This window comes from Tamandua tetradactyla, chromosome 16 (genome assembly GCF_023851605.1).
Source record: "Tamandua tetradactyla isolate mTamTet1 chromosome 16, mTamTet1.pri, whole genome shotgun sequence".
Lineage (NCBI taxonomy): Eukaryota > Metazoa > Chordata > Mammalia > Pilosa > Myrmecophagidae > Tamandua > Tamandua tetradactyla.
Window position 1 is genome coordinate 44,262,557 of NC_135342.1, and position 18,692 is coordinate 44,281,248.

The 18,692-nt window shown below is 47.9% G+C and overlaps 1 long non-coding RNA gene across 1 annotated transcript in view; it reads left to right on the forward strand.

The window, feature by feature from the left end:
- LOC143660287 (uncharacterized) overlaps nucleotides 1-18,411 on the forward strand; it is an 86,561-nt gene extending 68,150 nt beyond the window's left edge. Inside the window, exons 2-4 of the long non-coding RNA XR_013163917.1 lie at nucleotides 15,455-15,714; nucleotides 17,461-17,645; nucleotides 18,167-18,411. This is a non-coding gene — a long non-coding RNA (uncharacterized LOC143660287). The remainder of the gene's footprint in view (nucleotides 1-15,454; nucleotides 15,715-17,460; nucleotides 17,646-18,166) is intronic.
- Nucleotides 18,412-18,692: the final 281 nt, after the last annotated feature.

An 18,692-nucleotide genomic window follows, 5' to 3' on the forward strand; every position in this document is an offset into this window, starting at 1 on the left:
AAAACAAAAACAAACAAACAAAACAACAACAACAACAAAAAGAACACCTATAGCTCAGATGCAGCCTCATTCAGTGTTTTAACATGATTACTTTACAATTAGGTATTATTGTGCTGTCCATTTTTGAGTTTTTGTATCTAGTCCTGTTGCACAGTCTGTATCCCTTCAGCTCCAATTACCCATTATCTACCCTGTTTCTAACTCCTACTGGACTCTGTTACCAATGACATATTCCAAGTTTATTCTCGAATGTTGGTTCACATCAGTGGGACCATACAGTATTTGTCCTTTAGTTTTTGGCTAGACTCACTCAGCATAATGTTCTCTAGGTCCATCCATGTTATTACATGCTTCATAAGTTTATTCTGTCTTAAAGCTGCATAATATTCCATTGTATGTATATACCACAGTTTGTTTAGCCACTCATCTGTTGATGGACATTTTGGCTGTTTCCAAAATGTTTCCACACTTATCCACTGTTGGTGGGAATGTCAAATGGTGCAACCACTGTGGAAGGCAGTTTGGCGGTTCCTCAAAAAGCTGACTATAGAATTGCCATACGACCCAGCAATACCATTGCTGGGTATCTACTCAAAGGACTTAAGGGCAAAGACACAAAGACATTTGCACACCAATGTTTATAGCAGCGTTATTTACAATTGCAAAGAGATGTATATATATATTTAAGATATTTTCTTTATGGTTACCATGGGGCTTAAATGTAACATCCTAAATCTATAACAATCATCTTTTTTTTAAATACAGTTTTATTGAGATACACTCACACACCATACAGACCATCTGAGGTATACAATCACTGGCTCCCAGTATCATCATGTAGCAGTGCATTCATCCCCACGATCAATTTTGGAACATTTCCATTACTCCAGAAAGGGAATAAAAATAAAAAATAAAACCCAAATCTTCCCATACCCCTTATCCCTCTCCCCCCCCCCCCCCACCCATTGACCCATAGTATTGGTGTGGTACATTTGTTAACTGTTAATAAAAGAATATTATAACAGTCATCTTTTATTTGATCACAATTTAGCTCCAATAGCATACACTGTTCCTATATCCCTCTGCCCCCTCCTTTTTGTTGTACTTGTTAGAAATTATATCTTTATACATTGTATCCAAAGCCATAGATTCATCAATACTTTTTATTCATTTGCATTTTAGAACCTGTGTGAAGTAAGAAGTGGAGTTACAGACCAGAAATCCAATACAATAGTACCAACATTTCTAATTACGCAGATGGTTACCTTTACTGGAGGTCTTTATTTTTTTATGCCACTTAGATCCACTGTCTAGTGCCCTTTCCTTTCAGTCTGAAGAGTTCCCTTTCTCATTGCTTATCCGGCAGGTCTAGGGGTGATGAATTCCCTCAGCTTTTATCTGGGAAGGTCTTAACCTCTTCCCTATTTTTGAAGGATAGTCTTGCCTTATACAAAATTCCTGTTTGGCAATTGTTTTCTTTCAGTACTTTAAATATGTTTTTCCACTGCCTTCTTGGTTTTTGATGAGAAATTGGAACTTAATCTTATTGGGATGTCCTTTTACATAATACATTGCTTTTGTTTTGCAGCTTTCAGAACTTTCTCCTTGTCTCTGACATTCAACAGTTTGACTACGATGTGTCTGGGCATGATTCTCTTATCCTGTTTGGGGTTCTTTGGTATTCTTGAATGTACATATTCATGTCTTTCGTTAAATTTGGGAAGTTCTTCTGCCATTATTTCTTTGACTATTCCTTCTGCCCCTTTCTCTGCCTCCTTTCCTTCTGGGATCCCCATAATGCATGTATTGGTACACTTGATGGCGTCCCACAAGCCTCTTAGGGTTTGTTCACTTTTTTTTCATTCTTTTTACTTTCTGCTGCTCAGTCTGAATTATTTCAATTGTCTTGGCTTCAAGTTCTAGTTTCTTCCCCCAGCTCCAATCTGCTGTTGAAACTCATTTCAGTTTTTGTGGTCTTCAGCTTCAATATTTCTGTGTGGTTTCTTTCTAAAAATTTTTATGTCTTTACAGAGAATCTCACATTGTCTGTTTATCATTTTCCTGCTATCCTTTAGTTCTTCCTCTGAGCTTTCCTTTATCTCCTTGAGCATATTGAGGATCATTTGAAAAAAAAAGTCTTTGTCTGGTATGTGCAAAGTTTGCTCTTCTTCATTTATCATTTCCTGATTTTTATCTTATTCTTTTAGAAGGGCCATCATTTCCTGTTTATTTGTTTGTCTTGTAATCTTTTGTTGCACATGATATATTTTAAAATGTTGACTCTTGAAGCCAGTCCCTGAGCTGTCTTTTCGTAAATTTGTGGCCAGTTACTGATATGACAGAGATTTCCTTGACTGCCAGGAGCTAACAAAAAAGAAACAAACCAATGCAAAGCAAAAACAAAAACACCACCACCATTCACAGTCTCTGCAAATACGTGGAGCATTGGCTGGTGAGAGGCTACATCTTGCTCTGGGTTTGTGTTTTCGTCTGGCCTTAGGACTTGTCCTGTTTATAGGAATTTGAATGTCCCCTCCACTCCCTATGAAATAGACTTTCTCCCCTCCGGGTGCTCTATCGAATGACTTAAAGCAGGTTATCCTTTGCCTGAGGTCACTTTGAATTAATTGCGTCTTATGCTGGTTTTGTTCTCTGCAAGCTGTTTCTGCTTGTAGGGCAAGTTCTGGGAGGATGAGTCAGAGATGAGTTTCCTGGTTCAGTCTTTCAGGCTGCCACCGAATAGACTGGCACTGATGTACAGGCATCCAGGTGTGTATGTAGGGATGACTCTGTGCCGTCTGGAGCAGGGCCAGGGACTCACAATGAGAGTGGAGGCTGGCTCCACACTGTGCCAGAGAGAGGTTAGGCGATGGCCAGCAAGGGCACTATGAGGTTCTCTGACCATTTTTTTGTTTGTGCACTTGTTCAATTACTTTAATTGTTTTCTGGAGTTCTGAGGACGATGGCTCTGCTCATTGCTAAAAAATTCTGTGAGAGAACCCTGGAGTATCTTATGATATTGTCTTAGTTGACCAGAAGGAAAGTTGCTCTTGAGTTCTGACCTGCTCTGACTTTAAGAGGGAACCTCATTCAACTGGGCACAGACTCAGGAAATCATGACTTTATGAGCCATCCCCTTCAGGCCACATGTGCTAAGGCCTCCGCTCAATGGCACAGATGTCCTGATGAGGAGCCCCAGGTCCATCAGACATTGGACTCTGCCCTGAGCATCTGTAGAATCTTTCATGCCTGCCACACCTTCAGACTGCCCTGAAGGGCTCTTTTTCCAGGAAGGGACTCAAGGGGGTAGGATCAAAGGGGAACACCTTACATTGCCTGCTGTAGTGGACAGTATGGGTGCTTCGCCCAGATCCCCTGGGTTCCTTTTTATAACTTCCCACCTAATCTGATTTCTGCATGCTATCAAGGAGCAGCCCCATGGGCTCAGAGGACTCTTCTGGGGCTGGTGTGGCTGGTTTTATCCATTCTGCAGAGTCTGAAGTGCCTGGGAGTGAGCATTTCCCACCAATGCAGGAATGCAAAAACCCACTTTCCTCTCCTTGGATGGACAACTCTCAGTTAGGTGTTACTTACCTTCCAGAGCCCCACTATGGGAACAGGTTGAAGTTGCCCTCTATAGAACTTTGCCTGAATTCCTACCCTGGCTTGAATTCCTGCCCTTTCCCAGTCTTCTTCCCCATTCCCTGGCAGTCTCCCCTGGGAGTGGCTCCTTAACACAGTACTTGCTCTAGAATCTTCATCTCAGCAGCTGCTTTTGGAGATGGTGATCTAAGACATCTGCACCCACTGCAAGCCCACCTTGCAGAAGGCTCAGCCTGAGGCTCTGCTCCATCTTGTCAGGGAATCAACTCACCAAAGCAAGGCTTTCTTTCCATCAGGTAGAGTGTGATGTGGGTTTGGAGAAAGCGGCTGTCTGTCTGTCTGTCTGTCTGCATTCCTAGGTAAGCAGCTCTTTCAGATCCCTTGATGACCCTGGGCACTGCAGCCTGCTGGCCTTCTCAACGGGTGTCCCAGCTTCTTTAGAGCGTCCTGGAGTCTCAAGAAGTTCTCAGCTTTTCTCAAAGCCAAAGGCCTGGTTATCCTCAGCTCTTGGGCATGTAGCAGCTGGCAGGTTGGCCCGTGCGGGCACCTTGTGCCCTCATCTCCCTTCCTATGAGTGACACTCCTGCCCTCAGGCAAGTCCCTGAACCCTTGGGGGTCACAGCCCGTACCTGAGTGACCCACCTAGCTCAAGCCCCCTCAGACAGAGCAAAGCCCTGAGGGTGCCCCTTGGCTGTTGGATCCAGGGTGTACAGTGTGCTAAGCAACATGCAAGGCCCCAAGGAGCCAGGAGCAATTGATGTTGGGCACTTGGATGTCCGTGGTCTGCACGCTGAGTCAGACTGGCAGGAGTCTCAGCAGAGGGAGAGAAAGCCTGGTCTCAGGAGGTCAGGAGGGCCTCCTGGAGGAGGGAATGTGAAGCGAGGTTTGATTCCTGGAGGCAGAAGAGATGTAGAGAGAACCAGGCAACCATTTCTCCCTTTACCAGATGTTTGCCCTGACCTTGGAGGGGTGATCTTGTCATTTGTTGATTCCAGTAGAGAAAATCGAGGAACAGAGAGGTAACTGGTAACTGGTAGGCCCAGGATGGGGCTGTCAGCACATGGGAGGCACACAAGACCCTGCAAAGGAATAAATCACTGCTGCAGGGAGGCACCCTGTGGGCACAGTGGGAGCCTGGGAGAGGTGGGGAAGGCTTCTCGAAAGAGGAGACTTTTGAACTGGGCTCTTGAAGGGTGAGTAGGAGTCTGTTCAGGGCAGAGGAGGCCAATCCAGGTAGAGAAACCAGCAAGTGCTAAAGCATGGAGGTGAGGGGGGCACGTAGAATGACCAAGGGGGAGCTTCTGGGGGGTTTGGTTGTGGCTGGAGAGTGGGGCTGCGGAGAGATGAAGCTGGGGACAGCATCTAGCAGAGTACACACTCAAAATGTTACTGCATGCATGAATGAATGAATGTATTGTATCTCCAGTGTCTGTTAGCACCTAGTAAAAGGGTGTTAAATGAATGAATGAGTGCCCCGCATTTCCCTAATTTAGCACAGCGCTTGGCATATACGAGGCCCCCAATGGATCTTTGCTGAATTAACGACTGAATTAATGAAATAGTGATGTCATAGAATTCGCTGGGGAGATGACCCCCGCGGCCTTACGGGCTGCGACTGTGCGACCAGTTCCACTGCCGCCCGCGCCGCCATTGGTGCGCGCCCTAACGCGGAGCAGATGGCGGGGCGGGCGGGGCTCTGGGCGGAGGCCTGGCAGCCGGGCCTGATTAGGGCCCCCTCCCGCGGGCGGCCGCTGGGGCTTTGAAGTGAGCCGCTGCGGGGCCGCTCCGGCCGCCGGGCCGTCCCTGCCGCCAGGCCGTCGGTCCCGGGCTGGCGGCGGGGCCGGCGGCGCGTGTTTATCCAGGTGCGGGCTGGGGGCTGGGCGCGGGGATCCTCTTTCCTCCGGGCCCATCTGGGACTTCAAAGCGCAGCGCTGGGCTCAAAGGCGGCCTCGGGTGGGGGCGGGGCGGGGCGGGCGGGGCGCGCGGGCTTCCTTCCCTTCTGCCCGGCCTGGGGCCAACGTGGCCGCTGGTCCCGCTATCCCCCCCGCTCCTCGAGCTCCTCCCCCCCAGTCAGAACCCTTTATTGAGCGCCCACTGTGTGCCAAACGTTGTGCTGCGCAGCGGCTTTCCTGGAGCTGACCTGATCCCTCACTGCAGCTTCCGAGGCAGGTAGTGCGATGGTCCCGGTTTTACAGCTGTGGAAACCGAGGCTCAGCAAGGCCGAGGGCTTGCCCAAAGTCTCCAGGGCTGTCTGATTCCCCGGGTCTCTCTGCAGCCCTGCCATCAGGAGCACACCCCATTCAGCTGTCTTTGGCTCCCGTCCCTCCTCCAACAGTCTCCCTGCTGGCATACCCCTAAGGTGTCTCTAGCCTGCACACCCCCAGCTTCTGGTCATGCCGTCCCATCCATGGACACAAGGATTGTCATTTATCAGAAAAGCCGTGGCTGACCTGTCTTGAGCCTTTAACTGTGTGTTCCTTCCCTGACCCCTGGGAGCGCAACGCAAAGTCACACAACTAATAAATGCCAGAGCCAGGACTTGGGCCTGAGGTCAGTTGAACCTGGACCCCTCCTTCCGTCCACCAGGTTCTAACCCACTTCCTCCAAGCAACCACCCCCTCCCCAGGTGGCCCAGCGCAGGGCTCTTTCCATCAGCAGAACAGCCAATAGTGCTTAGTTCTCTACACCCTCCTTACTACCGGTGGCCTCCAGGCACCAGCTGCACTGGTATCACCTGGGATCCTGTTTGAAATGCAGAATCTCAGGCCCCTCCTGAGAACCCATGAACTGGAATCTGCATTTTCCCCGGCTCCCCATGAGGCACGCTGGACTGTTAGGACAGCTTGGCCCAACATCTGCTATTGCTGCTAGGCAGGAACCTGCTCTGGAGGAAGCAATGCCTCCCTCATCCGATTGGGAGCTCCTCAAGGCAAGAGCTGAGCCTCCGCCATCAGACTGGAAAGTGCTTCCAGAGCAGCGGCTCATGTTTCCCCCACTAGACTGGGAGCTTAGCAGAAAGAAGAAGAGATGGTCCTTGGTTCCTGACCAGGAGTTTGCCTGAAACCTATGATGGCTTCCCCATCTCACTGGGCCCCTATAGTCAGTAATGCCTTCTCTTCCCTCAGACGTGGGATCCCTTATGAAATTTGACTCTTTGCAGTGGGGAGTCACCTACAGGGAGAGAAGGCTGGTCGCCGCTGCCCTCTGAGAGGGTGGAGAAGCCCTGGGAGTCGGGACGGGGGAGGCGTGCCCCCACACCTTCAGCACAGAACTCCGGTGGTCAGGGGGACCTGTTGTGGGGAGAGGGCAGATGCTAAAAGCCGTGCTGTGCATTCTACCTGGCCTCTCTGGGCAAACATTTGTTCTTGTGCGTCACCGAGGGACCATTGAGGCCACAGGAAGCCCACGGGCAGGCACAGGGATGAATCTGCTGGCAGCAGGAGGGTATTTTTAGAGCTCTGACTGACGGCCCCTTCCGTATGAAACTGCGGCTGCCTCTGTCCCAGCCCCCGAGCTCCTTCTGGCCTGGACAAAAGGTAATTGCATTGTCATTTTGTTAAGAAGAGGGTCCTGGCAGCTCTGCCTCCATCCCTCACCAATAGGACAGGTTGTTTCTCCCCGTGTTGGGGGCCCAGGCACCCCCACTGGCACTTCCAGTGTGACCTGTAGCCTGACCCCTCACACATCTGGCAGTGATAAATGATTTCGGCATCATTGCCACCACCTTGCACCCTCTGATCCCGCTCGCTTTGTTCTCCCTTTAAAGCCAGTGGGTGGGGGGAGGGGGGCCTTCTCTCTCTTCTCCACCTTCTTCTCCATCGGCCGTCTCCTGGATGCTTGCAGGCCTGTGCTCTGATGCCACTTGAAAGGGACCGCGACACTCAGTTATCTGGTCAGGGAAGTCCAGGAGGAGAGTTGTCTGTGCTGGCTGGTGGCATGGGGGATGGAGGGGTGCTGGGGTACATGCTGTCTGTGGATGTAGATGTGTGTACCTGAGCACCATGTGCATGTATGTATGCTCCTGTGTGCATGCTTGTGTATGTATGTGTGCATGTATGCTCATGTCTGCATGTGTCTGCATGTTCATGTATATTTGTGTGTGGATGTGTGCATGTATGCTCATGTGTGCATGTATATTCATGTGTGTATACTCATGTGTATATATGTGTGTGCATGTATGCTGTGTATATGTATATCTGCTCATATCTGTGTGCATGTATGTGTGTAAGCTTGTGTGTATGTCTGCATGCATGTTCATGTGTGTATGTTTGTGTGTGCATGCTTGTGTGTATGTGTGTGCATGTGTGCTTGTATGTTTGTGCCTGTATCTTCATGTATATATGACCATTATGTATGCGTGTGTGTATATGTGTGTGTGCATATATGCTTCTCTGTGTATGTATGCACGCTCATGTATGTATGTGTATGCACATGAATATGTGTGTGTGCATGTGTACATGTGAATACTTATGTTCAGTGCACTCGTATGCTCATCTGTGCATGCATGCTCATGAGTACATACTTATGTGTACATATGCTCGTGTATATGTATGCCCATGTATATATGTATGCTCATGTATACTAATCTGTGCATTGTGTTCATGTGTGTATGCTCATGTGTATATGTATGCTCATGTATATTGTGTGTGTGCATGTATACTTGTATGTATATATGTACATGTGGATAGGTGGAGATATGGGTACATTTTAACTACAATAGCTTTATAATTTATTTTGATCTCTGGTAGGACAAGAGCCTCCCACGCCTCCCCCAACACAAGTATCTGTCCTTTAAAAAAAGCTTTTCTTGATGACCCTGCAGTTCCACTTTTAGGTACTTCCCCAACGAAAATGCACATATGCGAACCAAAAGACAAGAAGTGGTTTGTGATATCACCACGGTGGAAACTAGGAAAATGCCCATGAACAGCAAACAGATGAAAACTTGGCAGATGATTGTTCATGGGATACTTTGACAGCTGAGCATGTCAGTAGCCCAGGCAACCATATGGGTGCATCACACAATCATAAAGCGGATGAGAGAAGCCAGACACAGAGAGGACAGGAGATGTGATTCCTGATAGAAAACTATCAGTGGCCAGGAGAGTGGTTATCCTTAAAAAGGGGGCCGTGGCTTCACAGGAGGTTCTGGGCAGTACCCTGTTTCTTAATCTGGGTCTTGGTTCCCTAGGTCTGTTCACTTTGTGGAAATTCATTGAGGTGTCTGCTAAATATTTGTGTACTTTTCTGTGTTTGTATGTTGTATTTCAATCAAAAGTACAAAAACTTGTCTCAGCTATTCTTACATTATAGTCTTCCATAGGGTTTTTAGAATCAGCTTATCAAGTTTAATGAAAAATTGTATCTAGGTCTTGGTTGGAATTGCATTAGATTATAGGTTATTTGGGGAGACCTACCCTCATTATGATATTGATTCATTTCTTCCATGAACATGGTATATCTCCAATTATTCAAATCAACTTTTATATCACTTCAGTAAATTTTACAATTTCCTCCACCGAGTCCTGTACATTTCTGGCTGGGTTTATTCCAAGATACCTTGTGTTTTGTCATGAATCTGAAGGAGATATTTTTCTATTATGTTTTTATGGGCTTTTTGGTATGGAGGCAAGCTATCGGGTTTTTGAAAATTGATTTTGCAGTTATGTGCACATTCCTGAGTTGTGCACAAGCGTGTGTGTGTGTGTGTGTGCATGAGGGGCAGTCACACCACCAAGAGTGTGGCCTTTACATCACTGAGAATGCTTCTGGCTACATGTCACAGAACTCCTGTTCAGGGCTAAACAGGGTGGAGCTTTAGTTATCTCCCGCACCCACCTGGGAGTCCGGAGGGGGGTGGGGCGGCCCTGGGCATGATACAATCAGCAGGTCAGTGGTATTACTGATGAATCAAGTTCTTTCCTAATCTGCCATGCTCAGAGGGGCTGGGTCCCTTAATGGTTATAAGATGACCGACCACCCAGGACAAAAGGGACCACAGGCTTCCTTGACCACATCCAGCAGGACAGAGCAACCTTTGCTCCAAGTGTGGACTGCAGCTCTCTGCATGGTCACATCAATGACTCCAATGACTTGTGAAGGGCTCTGAAGGAAGTCACAGGTACAGGCCATTAGAAGCAAACACACAGTTGCCAGGCAGAAGGCATGTGTGGGGGTCAAGCATTGCACTAGCGCTGCCTGCTCCAGAAGGATTCGTTAGCTCAGTGGCTAGACTTCCTCATGTCTCCTATTCCTACTGTCTGTCTGCATGCTCACGTTGGCTGCTTTCCTGTGCACAAGGTCACAGCCACAGCTCCAAGGTCACTTCCAATTGGGACAGTGTCTGGCTAATGATGGGGACAGCCTCATTGTATTTGGACCTTTTTTCACAAAAGCCCCCCGTCTCCTTTCCTTGTGCCTTAGTGGCCAGGGTTGCATCATATGCCGATCCTGAAACCATGGGGCATGAGGTCACCATGCTTGGTTCGACTAACCTGACTCTCTTTAGGGAGAGAACACCCCCACTGGCTTACTGCAACATGGGGGAGGATGGATGCCAACCCATGCCAGGGATGGCAGGAGCAGACTCAGGGTAGGCTCACGGTGGGGTGGAGGTGGGAAGTGGGGAGCCCAAGACTCTGAGCCTCTCTGATCTCTCTGTCCTGACCTTGTTCTTTGGGGAAGAGTGTGTGTATGTGTGTGTGATATCACATCATTGAGAAGATTTCTTGCTGGATGCGGAACTCAGCCTTAAAGGTAAGAAGGGCAGACCTAGGGAGAGAAGGAGCACGTTCCCAGGAGGACATGTGGGCAATGGGGTGGAGGCAGAACGGGTGGAAGTGATGCCATGTCTGGAAGAGAAGAAGTCAGTTGCACCAGCTGTGTCTTTTTCCTGGGTGGAGGAGCAGGCCTTTAAATACATCTCAAGTCTGAATCCTGTGAGTCTTTCATTTGTTCAACATGTACATTTTGAGCACCTATTGTATGTAGTCCCTGTGCCAAATGCGGGCAACACAGCATCAGGGGAGACAAAGTTAGGTGCTCAAGGGTTGCCTCCTTGACCCTCTGTGACTGCCCAGCTCTGATGGTCACAGCCACATCTGTCCCTCACACTGCAGTGAGCCCTCGAGGGCAAGGACCTCAGGTGGGCGACTTGACCCCAAGGCCAGTGCCCAGCAACCAGGGCCAAGTTCATGACATTGCACCATGGACCAGCCTCCGTGTTGTTCCCTGCCAAGTCTAGAATCCACCATTCAGTCCCCAAAGTTTGTAAGGTGTCTTCTGTGCCAGGCAGTAGGATACAGGATAAACCAGGTGACATTTTATGTTGAATGCCAATTTTGATTTTATAAACAACCAGCCATTAGTCTTGCTCAATTGTATATATTCAGAAACGTAGGATGGGGTAATGGATACTTCCCTGGTGTGGGGTGCTTCCCAGCTTGCCCTTTGGGACGAGGCCCTTGTACCCTCAGCAGTGGAGTGTTGGCTGCCGAAGGTTGGGTGAGACCCTCCTGGGGAGGAACCTGGTGGACAGGGCTACTTTGCCCAAGGCTACGCCCCCTCCCTGGAGGCAGTGCACACTCACTGACTCGTTCAGGTGACGTGCGAAGGGCCAGGCCCCTGCCCCAGTTTGTGACAGTTCTGAAAACTTTTTCAGCTTCAGATCCCCGTTGGGCCCGAGGCCTCTGTTCTAACCACCCCCACTCCTCCTTGCCGCAACCCCTCCCCTTCAGGACACGATCCTGGGAGCTCTCCCTGACAAACCTCCTGCACACAAATCTCCATTTCATAGTCCTTTTCCTGGGGAGCCAATCTGGGAGAGATCCTTTTCCTAAATCTGAATGAACTACTTCAGAATTTTCACATTTCCCAGTTTACATGTACACACATGCACCCAAACATATACACTGATCAATTGATTAATTGGTTGATTGATAGATGATGCACACGTGGGGGGTTTACAATATTACAGAGTAAAAAAGAGGTGTTATTAATTTATATGACAAAGGATCAAATTGGGTATATTTAATTAGTCTGTTTCTTCCCCAGTGTTATACAGATAAGTGCCCTGTTTATAACAGATGGCACTTACTAAGCAGTTGGTATGTGCTAGGTACTCTCACATACAGTAGCTCATCTCATCCTCACCATAACCATACGAAGTAGGCACCGTCAGCGTCAGCATCGGCATTCTGTGAATGAGGGAAGTGAGGCTTGGAGGGGTTAAGTAGCTTGTCTGAGGTCACACAGATTATCAATCAGGGTTTGATCAGAGAAGCACAGCCTCTACAAGTGATCCAGAAAAACGCATTTATGATGAGCATTAGACTTCATGTAATTGTGGGCTGCTGAAGTCTCTCCACGGCAGCCAGGGAGGAAAACTGGATGTGGACAACACAAGGACAGTTGGGGGCAATGTCTTTCTCTCCCCTCCAATCTCCACGCCGTGTGTGAGCAGTAGGAGAAGCTGGTGGGCTTCCCCGCAGAACTGCACTTGCACCTGGCCTGGGAATAGGAGAAGCTGAAGGAGCTGGAGAAGCTGGGCGCTGCCCCTGCTGTCGAGGAGAGCCAGCAGGTCAGCGGCTGTGGGCCTGACCTGGCACAGGGCCTGGAACCGTGCATAAGAAACATGGCTGCTGCTTCACTTCCACCAAGTCTCAGTTAATTGTCTACTTTGAACAACCCTAACTTGGATCCAAATAGGGATTCTGAAAAATGTGTCCCAGCTCGGCTCAGTGGGCCCAGTGCCTAGCCATCACAGTTATTGAGTGCTCAAACTAGAAACCCAACTTGACGGCCTCAGGCCAAAGCCCTCATAGCATGATTTTCACATTGTTCAATCGGAGGTGGGTGGGTAAGGGGCTGCCGACTATAGCATGGGGTTGCTCACACAAATGTGACTTGGGGCCAGCCAGGTAATGTGAGTGGTATGGCCTGGGTATGAGGTAGTAGGGACTGGTGGAGACTGTGGAAAACTCCTATCCAAAGAGGGAGCCACTACCCAGCCCCAACCAAGTCTTGTCAGTCAGGAATGCGAGCTCAGGGTAGTGAGATGATCTGACTTCTCTTTTTTTCTCTAGAAGTCAGAGATACTAAATTTGTTGGGGAGGGGATGTAAAGTCTGCCAACTGAAAATATGTAGAGACCAGTTTGAGTTGTTTAGCCATCACTGTGCAGGCTAAACCAGATCTGATTATGGGTTGGATTTGGCTGTTGGGCCCCTAGTGTGTGACCTTTGCCTTTGGTGACTCGTAAGGGACCTTCCTATTTTGGCAGGCTGCTTGTCCCTCATGGGGTACAATGGCCCTACTAGTGACCAAAGGGGTATCCCCCATTTCTCCAGGAGACTGGCAGGCAGCCCCCAGCAAGGATGGTCACAAGGGCCTGGCTATCTTCTTTACCTCTTATTTTTAGCCACATCTCAATGGGAAAGATGTTCTGACCAGGCTCAGCCAGACAGAAAAGTTTTCCCAGATTTGAGGCAAAGCCTAGGGTTTCTGCATTATTTCCTGGGGCTTCTAAGCCTCTTCCCACTTTGTAGCTATTAGCTGCATGAGTAAGCCTTTTCCTCCTACACTAAAGAAGGAAAGTTCTATTCTTTAATATTAAAATATTTCTATGTTTACACCCACATATTCACAAATGCAAAAATGTGATCATATAAACTATTTAGGGGATGCACTTTTTGGTACTTCATTGCTTGGCCACTGCCCACCATCACTGTCCCCCTCTCCCCAACTCATACTAACTAGCTAGTATATGTCTCTTCGTGTTTTCATATAGTCATACGTACACATATATGCACAGTACACACATACTTGTATAGGGCTATTGTATTTTTTGGTCATTGCTTATATTAGCAAAATAGGGTCATGCTATGTTTCCTCTTTTGCATTTTGCTTTTTCTCATCCAACTTTGTAGAAATCCCTTTGACTCCCTGGTCAAGCTCTGATTTGTTCTTTGTGCTGGCTGAGTAATATTCCACGGTGTGCTGGGCCATGGATTTGGTCCATCATTTCTTGCTGATGGACGCTCATTCTGTAGATTTATTTAGGTGGATTAGGCTATGTCATGGCCACAGAGAAGCCCTGAGATTGCAAGGCCTTACATAAACAAGGTTTATTTTTTGTTTGTGTCTGAATCCAGTGTAGCTGGGCAGCCCTCGGGTGGTGACTCAGGGTCTGGCTTTTTCTATCTCCATTGTGGGGTCTCAGCGGACACCACAGAAGGGAAGATAAATAGGGGATTATGCAGTGGACTTTATGGCCACACATTTCTTCTTCCCCCGATTCCTGAGCCTGAACCCAGCCACATGGCCCGAAACCAAAGTGCAAGAGAGTCTGAGAAGCAAGGTATGCTCTGGATACCAGTCTCTGTCATTCTTTGTCTTGAGCTTTCTTGACATTATAATGATTTAATAAACATCTTTTGTCATTTTTCTTTAGGATATGGTGGTTTAATTCTATTAGTTAGAGTCCCAAGAGTAGAATTGCTGCATCAAAGGAAGTATATATATTTTAAATGAAAGAATTTTATGCAACTCCTTAAGTTTTAATTGCTATTTCCAGATTCCTTCTAAAAAATTCTGTAATAATTTACATTTTCAGCTATACAGTACTGAGTGTGGCTTTCCCCCAAATCCCTGCCAGTTGCATTATTCTTTTACATTTTCCTCTGTGATAGTTCATTGTCAGCTCAATTAGCATTTCCTTGACCACTAATGAGTTTGAGCATCTTTTCATTTGTTTGTGGCCATTTGGTTTCATTCTTTCATGAATTGCCTATTCATTTCCTTTGCCATAATTTCTTTTGGGTTGTTTGCCCTCTTCTTTCCAATTTGTAAGAGCTCTTTGTGTGTTATAGATGGTTACCCTTTGTCCTCTGTATCACAAATATTTTTCCCCCAAAGTAGTTATTTTGTCAGTTAACTTCATTTATGATATCTTTTGCCTTATGAAAGTATAACACTTTAGTAGAGACAAATATGTCTACCATTTTTTCTGGGTTTCCGCTGTTGGAAGCTCTCTCCTTGCCTGACCTGCTTAAGAAGCTACCGTCCCATCAGAGGCTGGGAACCAGCAGAGGCTTCCCTGTCCCCTCTCCTGGGTACTTGTTGTCACCCTTAATACTCCTGCCCATGATAGGACAAGGGCCCAGACCTGATCTCTATGGAAATCTCCAGGTCTTTGGCAGCTGAGCCCTCCTGGTGGAGGCCAGGAGGCAGGGTGCACCCCGGAGGAGCCCTGGGCTTGGAATCGGGAATCCCGGTACTGCTGTTTCCAACGGTGGTGGATCCTTATGTCCGATGTGCTCAATGGCCAATTCCAGAGACACCGGGGTTTCAAAGAGAGGAAAAGTTACAAAGAGAGGAAAAGTGATTAGGTACACAGTAGGAGAGCAGATGGCCGAGTGGCCCAAAATCTGTCTCCCGAACTGCAGTAATTCTGATAGTTTTATTAGAGATAAAGATGGGCAGGGATTAGGATAATGAGTATAGTGGCCCCAGATGATGTAATTAGAGGTGATCTAATTACTGAGCATGCGCAGATTGATTTCGTGCTTAGTCACAGAACGTATGTAAGAAAATGGCAGCATTGATATGATGGGTGTGATTTATAGTATTATAATGAGTGTGCTGGTTTGAAAGGATTTAGGTACCCTAGAAAAGCCATGTTTTAATCCTAATCAATCTTGTAGGAGTAACCATTTCTTCTAATTCCTATTCAGCCCTATAGGTTGGAAACTTGAGTAGGTTATCTCCATGCAGATGTGACTCAATCAGTTGTGGGTATTAAACTTGATAAGATGGAGCTGTGTCTCCACCCGCTCTATGTGAGTCTTGATTAGTTTACAGGAATCCTGTAAAAGAGGAGACGTTTTGGAGAAAGCTGCAGAACGACGGGAGAACAAGCAGAATGACGGGAGAATGATGAGAGAGCAACAGAGTCCACCAGCCAGTGACCTTTGGAGATGAAGAAGGAGATGCCCCTGGGGAGCTTCATGAAGCAAGGGGCCCGGAGAGGAAACCGGAAGACGCCTCCCTGTTCACCATTTGCCCTTCCAGCTGAGGGAGAAACACTGAACATCATCAGTCTTCTTGAACCAAGGTATCTTTCCCTGGATGCCTTTGAGTGGACATTTCTATAGACTTGTTTTAATTTGGACAATTTCTTGGCCGTAGAATGTAAACTAGCAATTTATTTAATTCCCTCTTTTAAAAGCCATTCTGTTCTTGGTATATTGCATTCTGGCAGCTAGCAAACCAGAACAATGAGGTACAGGTGACTTATAGGCCGAAGTCTGAGCTACTGTGACTGTCAGGTCAGCCCACTTTGGTTAGATCTAATCTTGGTTATCAAGGTAACTTTGGACTTGGGGTGGGTTAGTTCGGGGCTGACCCAAGATCCTTCATTAATAAACATTAGGGGCTGTCTTTAGATATTACAAGACTCTAAAGTTGGAAAACTTTAAAAAAGAGTACAAAAAAAAAAGAGTACAAATGAAGTCTAGTGTCACAAGGCTTTTACAATCACAGGGGCAGAAGATAAAAGCTATACAATCGTTATCAGAGATCAAGGCAGCTGGATTACAATTTAGAGATTTTGAGTATTTCCCTCTGACTACTGTAATGTACCAGAAAGCAGGAAGGAATGTCTACAACCATATATAATGATTCAGTAATCAAAATCATCCCTTAAGTCCTGATTTCTCAGTTATACCGCAATTGGTTTTGAGTCTCCTGTGTGACTGTGGCCAAATCCCTTGGCCTCTTTGGCCCTCAACTGCCCCTTGTGTAACACAGAAGCAAAGCCGTTACCCTGTTGACCTCCTAGGGCCCTGTGACTCTCAGATGATAAGATGATGGCCTGGGTCCTGTGGGAGCCCTGAAACACTGTACAGATATTGAGAAGCAACAATAATGTGACAACTGAAAATTACTGAATTGGGACAACGCACGATCTCATTTAGTCTTCAGAGATCCTAGGACATGGTTATTATTACCCTCTTCTTAGAAATAAACATAGGCTCAGAGAGGGTAAGTGAAATGCCCAAGGTTGCACAGCAGACAGATGGCAAGACAAAGAACCCAAAACTTGAGTCATTCCTAACCACCATATTTCATGTGTGTGCGTGTGCACCCATGTGAGTTGAAGGAGAGGGTGGATGGGAAGGTACCCCTTGCACAACCCCTCTGGTCAATTCACTAGATATTAATTAGGTGCCAGGCTGTGTGCCAGACCCTGTTCTAGGCATGAGGGAGGGAGGCAAGTTCTGAATAAAGGAGATGTCAGCTCTCAAAATGCGCATACCCTGCCAAGGGAGGCAAGTAAGTCAACAGTAACAAAAGACTGTAGAGTAGGATGAGGTGAATGACAGATGTGTGTAAGACAGACGGAAAAGAGTGAGGGAATGGTTCCAGAGAAGGGAACTCCTGGCTAGGGTTTTGAAAGCTGGCTAGGAACGGAGGCCCTTCAAGGTGGGATGGGCAAGATGGGAGTGGGGTCTAGTGTGTGCATAAGGGGAGAGGGGGAACCCTGGGTGGCATTCTTAGATCTCGTGGGGCAGGACTGGGGAGGGGGTAGGGATGGGCAGGCTGGTCATATGAATGGTTAAGCCTGGGGCTCAGGGCAAAGGAGATGCGGAAGGGAGGGAGGCAGAGCTCCAGCGAAGGGGCTGCCTGGAGAATGAGTTAATGATGACAGGTCACGCCCAGTTGTTCTGGGACTAGGGTCCCCTCCAAGGGGCTGCTTCTCCTTTCTCTCCGCAGAGTAGCTCTGGTCCTCCCAGCCCCCATGCTCAGGTCTGACTTGTGGGAGGGAACGCTCAGTTTCCCTTCTTGCTGCTCGATTTAGCTCCTCAAGTTGGTGCAGCCTGGGCACCTGGATGCTCCCTTCAAGCCTGCTGAGGGTGCCCTGCCTTCTGCCCTGCCACCTGCCCTCCTTGCTTTGGGTTCGGCTTCATGCAACCAGCTTCATTTGGCAGAAGGGGAAGCTGAGGTGCAGGATGGAGAGGACATGAGTGGACCTTGAAGGCTGAGGTGAGAAGCGTGGACAATTTTGCAAAACAAGCTCAGGTATGTCCCAGGAGGACCAGCTTTCTGACATTCAAAGTTATTGAAAGCTGTCAAAGGGGACTAAGGTGGTCTCCAAACCCGGCGAAGGACAGGGAGGCTGCACGAGCCCCCGCTATAGAATCATCCTCGGGGAGAATGGGGCAGGGCCGGTGAGCGTCCCTGGGCTGCAGGTGCGGGCGCGGGCTGTGAGGGTGCTGACGGGGCTGGGACGAGGCTGGGGACCTGGCGCTAGGGGCAGGACGTGGCTCTGAGGGTGGAGCTGGAGACTCAGCCCTCACGTGGCTGTGGCCTAAATATCTGGTGGGTTGAGAGTCGGGTTGGCTTGTGACACGGCTGCCAACTTCCACAGGCTCCAGATCTCTTCTCCACAGCCTGGCCCTCTTTTCTTGCGAATAACCCCCCAATTAGAGGGGCCGCATCTCCAGGGGAGAAGGTCAGTCTTGATGAGACTAAGCTCATTGCCGTTATGCTGTTCTCTTGGGCAGAAATGGGCCTGCGACGACCGGGCAGGGGCCTTCCTGGCTACTAAAATGGAGCTTGAGGAAAGGATGCTGGTGTACGTCAACTTTGGATATTGTGCGAGGACGTGATGCCTGGCACAGCTGCGGCCTCCTGCAACCACGAAGAGAAGGACCCACTCTGAGACAAGAAAAACCAGAAACAGGGTGGTAGGAGTGACGCTGCAGCTAAATCAGCAAATTCTGCAAACCCAGGAGGCCCAAAGTCTAGAGTTGTTTGTGAGTCAATATATTTCTCTTGTAGTTTAAGCTGCTTTGAGTTGGCATTTTCTGTCAGTTGCTATCAAAGGCTGCCTGTCCTGGCATATTTGCAGGGTGGAGGGACACCTTATCTAGTTCAGCAGTTCGCAAAGAGTTTAGTGTCAGGATCACTTTACATGTTTGGGTTTACTGAGGACCCCAAGGAACTTTCATTTTTGTGGGTTATAGCTATTGATATAGGTATTGATATATTTATAAATATTTATTATTTAAAAAAATCTCATTTTAACAT